This window comes from Capsicum annuum, chromosome 1 (assembly GCF_002878395.1).
Source record: "Capsicum annuum cultivar UCD-10X-F1 chromosome 1, UCD10Xv1.1, whole genome shotgun sequence".
Classification (NCBI taxonomy): domain Eukaryota; kingdom Viridiplantae; phylum Streptophyta; class Magnoliopsida; order Solanales; family Solanaceae; genus Capsicum; species Capsicum annuum.
In genome coordinates this window covers 63,181,324-63,187,913 of record NC_061111.1, presented here as the reverse complement: position 1 = coordinate 63,187,913, position 6,590 = coordinate 63,181,324, and the positions used below count along the sequence as shown (strand labels likewise).

Here is a 6,590-nt window from a genome sequence, read left to right as displayed (position 1 = left end):
GAATGGGCTATATGAAGCCTTACGCTATTAGCAAAATACATAAGTGGACCAATAACATTGAGATATGGTACTTCAGGATCAAAAATCTCTTCACCCTCTTCTGAAGGTCGAAATGAATCTTTACTCACTTCAAGTAATCGAATAATCATTAGATTATTTAATGAATGTGCTTTGTCCGAGTAAAATTGTTTCACGACATTCTCAGTATAGGCAGATTGGTGAATGAAGATCCCGTTTGCTAAATGTTCAATCTGCAGACCAAGACAACTTTGTCTTTCCAAAATCTTTTATTTTGAATTCTTTTCTTTGGATATTCAATTGCATATGGATCTCTTTTGAAGTTCCAATGAGATTTATGTCATCCACTTAAACAGCGAGTATAATAAACTCTAGTGTCATTTTCTTAATGAAAATATAAGGACAAATGACATCATTTATGTAACCTTCATTTATCAAGTACTCACTAAGGCAATTATACCGCATACGCCCTGATGGTTTTTAATCGTATAGTGATCTTTATAATTTGATTAAATATAATTCTCGAGACTTTAAACTATATGCTTCAGACATCTTTAATCCTTCTCGGATTCTCATCTAAATTTTATTATCAAGTGAACTATTCAATATTAAATACATGACATCTTCTAGTGTCAAGATTGCAGGCCAAATAAATCTTATGCTTACCAAGAAGTATATTTCACTTGATAATTATTTCTACGTCAGCATGCTTAAATAAACATAGAATTCAGATCCTCATAATACTATACAATATTGCGTGCTATTGTACTAAAGATGTCGTCGATGATCTATTATTGTATCGGTTCACATTACGACATAACATATTGAGATCTTATCGCATCATTATTTTCAGGTACCTGAACCTCTTCTAGAGGTTTCACGAAGTGTTATGTCGTCGCTCTTCAAGAGCATATTGTCTCTTTATTATGACCATTTGCTCCATTTTCTTTTCAAGGATTATTTTATTTGGAATCGATTGATCTACCATGCTTCATGCATGCTATAGACCCTGTCCTTCAAGGACATATAGTAGGAGCATCTGCAACTAAATATAAAATCAATTTTGAGTCAGTAAATGCTTCTGGCATTTTACTAGAATTATTTTTTAAATGAGGATCGTACTAACGATAATTCTCAACATATTTCTTAGTTGCTTATTATCTCCCCTTATGTTAGGAAAACCAACATATACTCCAATCTACTTTGGAGAATCCATCCTTGTGAATCATGGTATATCTGTTAATTATATATTGCATATCAAAAAGCTATTAGATGGAAAATATATAGTTTCTGGCCTTGAACCAATTAAGAGGGGAGAATTGATCATAATTTATTGGTCTAATGCACACAAGTGCTACTATATGCAATATATATTTCAGACCAATATTTTTTATCTTTGTTCTCATAAGCCATGGTTTAGCTATTTATATGAGACATTCAATGCTAAACCATTTTGAATAGAACCAGTATTATCAAGATCAATTGTCTTGATTACGTTATCTGAAAATCATGCTCTTGACTCAATTTAATTGAGAAGGCAACTTTATGAATGTCAAACTGCAGGTTGACGATAAACGTATATGTGATCATATTATGGATGCATCATATCAAATGAAGGGTGAATGGACTCTTATTCACCTATTACGTTTTTCAGAATTTAGGGAATTCAGTCTCAACATTAGTTGGCTCAATTAACTTATCATGAGAACAAGTAATAGTTTTTGAAGAATCTTCTAGCTCTTCATTATATGTCTAAAACTCAATATGCTCATCTTCAAGATGACAAAATTATTTACGCAATAAATAAAACTAGTAAACTCCAAATTTATCATGGCATGAGTTATTTACTAGAGTAAAAGGTCTACTACTTCGAGAGTAGTTTGCAAGATTTTACTATTGCACAATCTTACTACTTCGGAAGTAAATATCAAATTTACTACTTCACAAGTAAATATCAGATTCACTACTTCTGGAGTAAATTTCAAGTTTCTATTATTTCAGGAGTAGATTTAAGATAAATTTCAGACTTACTATTTCAGGAGTAAATTTCAGAATAATTCTTTCTACTCCTTCTGAATGTGGTTTTCACAATCAAGTGCACATTTATATACGTTACTAAATATCACATTCACCTCAGGGAATGAATCTATAATTGTCACATTTATCAAAAATTCTCATTCCTTGAGAATGAAAGATAATTAACAATTTATCAAAAGTTTTCATTCTTCAAGAATGAAATATAATTATCACAATGTGCCTTAAGCCTATTAAACGATGATACCTTAGGACTTCTTTCAATATTTTGCTACTTCAGGAGCAAATCGAGGTATACATATAGCTGTAGAGAATTTTCTCTATCATTATCTTTAATTTTAGATTTACTACTTCAAGAGTAAATTTCTGATTTTCTGCTTCAGGTGTATTCATATATTCTTCAAGATGAAAACATAAACAATGTAAACATTATAATATTACTAGCACATAACACATTACACAAACTTTATCAAGTTACAAGATTATTGAGATACTATTAACAGAAATGTAAACTAATACAACTTAACAGGAAAGCAAAACAATCAGACTACTTTATATTCATCATCTACAGGATGATTAACATATTCTTCGAGAATTGTAAAGAAATCTGAGGCATCTAAATTCATGGGCCCAACATTATCTTCAAAGATAAAGTTTTCCTCAACGTCATTATCTGTTTTCTTAAGGGGCCTGATAGAGTTTTATCAAATATTTTGGCATATGACAGGTACGCGACCAGTGTCCCTTTCCTTCACGTCGATAACATTTACTTTCAGAGTTCGTCCTTGGCACTGCTTTAGGAGTTTCCCCCTTTTTTTGCACTGCTAGTGCTGAGGGTTATTATTTATTGTAATGCGATCACCCTGATTAAAATGCCTTCCTCGACCATGACCACGACCAGGACTAGGGCCAGGACTTCTTTCACGTCTGATTGGGTGAAAATTTGTAGCATTCACTTCAAGAAATGGAGCAGTACCAGCAGATCGACTTTCATGATTTCTCATAAAAAGATCATTATGTTGTTCAGCAACAAGAAGATGAGAAATTAATTCAGAATATTTATTGAATTCCATTTCTCGGTATTGCTACTGCAGGAGCATATTCGAGGCGGGAAAAATAGAGAATATTTTCTCTAACATGTCGTGATCAGTGATATTTTCTCTGCATAAATTCAACTGTGATTTAATTCTAAACATCATAGAATTATAATCAATTATATTCTTAAAATCTTTCAACCTCAGATGGGTCAATTCATAATGAGCTTGTGGAAGGATGATCATCTTCAGGTGGTCGTATTTTTCTTTTAAATTGTTCCACAATATAAGGGGATCCTTAATCGTGAGGTATTCCATTTTTAAACCTTCGTCAAGATGATGATGAAGAAATATCATGGTCTTGGCCTTGTCTTGATTTGATGTCTTATTGTCATTTTTTATGGTGTCTGTCAAATCCATCACATTTAAATGTATTTCAACATTTTGTGCCCAGGACATATAAGTTTTGCTTGATATATTTAGGGCACTAAATTCGCATTTGAAAATATTAGACATTATTTAAAAAAAATAAACACTAACCTATATTACCTGTATTTGCTCAGAATGGTAGAGACTCATGTTGATAACGTGATATAACATTATAAAAAGTGTAAATAAAGTAGAGTCTTTCTATATTGATCTTTTCACCCCAAATTTCTACATAAAGCATGGACTATTTATAGTTCATGCATGGAAACTTATATAATATTTTTATTAAGAGTTGGGTTATGATTAGGCTATAAAACTAACTCAATAGTAGTCATATGGCATCATTCACTTTACACATGGCATTCATATTGTTTTCATAACACATCCTTATTTATTGTTCCATTTGTCATTTATTTTGTTATATCACTGTTATACTATTTTTGTAACCATGCTTCAAAAAATAGTGTTTAAAATCGAGAATTTATTAGAAACAAATTAAAGTGTCTAACCATAAATCTCATGTCCTCCCCATATCCCCATTAAAAAACTATACTGAAACTCCCTCTATTCACTTTTACTTGTCATTATTTTATTTCTCGAGGTCAATTTGACTAGCTAAACTTCAAGTTAAATTGAAGTAGATTAATTTAATGTTTTAAATTTAAGACTTAAATGGTCGAAAACTATACGAAAAATGCTAGAAGTTGTAATCCTTCTCATATTATATGATTAAAAAATATATCTTAAAATATTAGTCAAAGTTCATGCAGCTTTAACATCGAAAAATGAAATAATGACAAATAAAAGTGAATCATATTAGGCAGGTGTTTGGCCATGAAAATTAAAAACATATTCACTTTATTTGAAATTTTTGAAGTTCAATATAGTTGGAGTTGTGCGTGATCATAGTATTTTGGAGTTAGTATTTAGAATTCAATGTATTTTCTTAATAAATATAAAAACTGAAAATATATTTTTAAAAAATTTATGAAAATGGGATTTACTTTACGAAAAGAAAGGGTTTAGAATTAAAAAATAAATAAAATTAAAAAGTGCTAAATCCAAATTCCCAAATTCAACTTCAATTTGTACGTGGTTTATTGATTGCCAAACAAAATATTCTAAAATAAAGGGAAAATATATTTCTATGCCAAACGGGTCGTAAATCAAAACTACATGCACCCGCGGAAGAAAATTTGCACTACTATATAAGTAGTTGAATTTTAAAATAATGTCTTCATTCATTTCCATTTTCCGTCCACTCCTTACTAAAAAAAAAAAAAAAAAGCCTTCCTACACGCTCCCCGCGAAAAACACCCTCATCTCTGAATCTTGTGAATTCTCAGTTATGATTACTGATGAAGTAGCTCCAAATCTGATCAAGATTACGATAAGACAAGTCTGGGCTGATAATCTTGTATCCGAATTCGACCTTATTTCTTCCATAATTGATCAGTATCCTTGTGTATCTATGGATACAGAGTTTCCCGGCGTCATCTTCAAGCAAGAAGGCAATGTCCCTTTCATAACGCAGACTCCGGAGGCGAAGTATAAATGGTTGAAATTAAATGTCGACGCCTTAAAACTTATTCAAGTTGGGATTACGCTTTCTGATAAAGAAGGGAACTTGCCGGATTTGGGCTCTGTAGATCACCGGTATATATGGGAGTTCAACTTTTCCGACTTCGATGTGAATCGTGACCGTCAAGCGCCGGAGTCAATCAATCTCCTTAGAATACAGGGTATCGACTTCGAAAGGAATCGGATTTCGGGGATTAAATCCGTGGATTTTGGTAAGGTGATGATGTCTTCAGGGCTTGTATGCAATGACTCATCGGTAAAATGGGTAACGTTTCAAGGGGCGTATGATTTCGGGTACCTATCGAAGATCCTCACAGGCCGGGGGTTGAATGATTTCTTAAGAATTCTCAAGGTGTTTCTCCGAAATGAAAGTTAGGATGTGAAACATTTGATGAGCTTCTGTAATGGACTTTACGGTGGTTTACGCGACGTGGTGGAAATACTGCGTTTGAACAGCGAGGTTGGAGATGAACATCTGGCCGGTTCAGATAGTTTATTTCCCAACGAATGTGGGACTTTTTACCCACTCTAACGCTCCCCTCACATCCAGGCCCAACTGGCATCTGGCACGTGGACTGGGAGCCCAAAACGGCTCAACCTCAAAAGTTAACTCAAGAGGTGAGGATTACCCAAGTCTATATAAGCAACCCACCAGTCCATTCCCCAACCAACGTGGGACCTTTTACCAAATAATGGGGAGGAATACGAAAATGAAGTGTAATTAAGGATGAGTGATTTGTTCTTTTAAGTGTTAGTAAAGTAGAAGTAATTCTTTGTGGATAAGTTTGACGTATCAGAATGAATTAAATGGTTACTACACAAGTAAATGATGCATGTTTAGTTTATATCCTTTTCTTAATTTTCTTAAAAGTTTCTTAATCCAATTAACTGCCTATTGTTAAATTAAGTTAAGGGAGTATTTATTTGGTAAGATACAGGTTATGTGACAAACTATTTGGTATGGAGCTTGTAAGATGCTTTTGATGTTGCGCTTAAGATTAAACTTAGCTATCGAGCTGTTATAGTGGAAGAAATATTTTTGGATTAGGAGAAAGCAATTAATTGCAGGATCAATTGAAGCTGCTTTTTGGGAAGATACTAATGTCAAGCTTCATAAAAAGAAAGAAGACAAAAATTAACTTGAAAACAAGGCTAATAAAGCAAGTCGAGGAATCTCCGCCTCGGGTCCAGAACCTCCTCAGATTTTTCCTCTTTGGACTCATGTCATGCTGGAGTGTGATAACTCTGATGAAGCTGGCCCTGCATTCCGGGTAGCTTTATCATTTGGAGCTTGTGTGTTCTATGACAAGACAAAGAGCTTAGGTAGAGCTGCGCGCTATAGAGATTGAAACTCTAGTGGCAAGCTTGTTTTGTGCTTCACTGTTGGTTCCCATGATACGTTCATTTCTGCTTCAACCAGCATGGCGTCTTAAGCTCTTAGCGTCTCTCTTCGTATATATATTTCCTTTTATCTGTCCTGTACTTTCTCAAGTG

The 6,590-nt window shown here is 33.4% G+C and overlaps 1 pseudogene; it reads left to right on the top strand.

Annotated features, from left to right (window-relative positions):
- The first annotated feature begins 4,863 nt into the window (after positions 1-4,863).
- LOC124897720 lies at positions 4,864-5,628 on the top strand (annotated as a pseudogene).
- Positions 5,629-6,590: the final 962 nt, after the last annotated feature.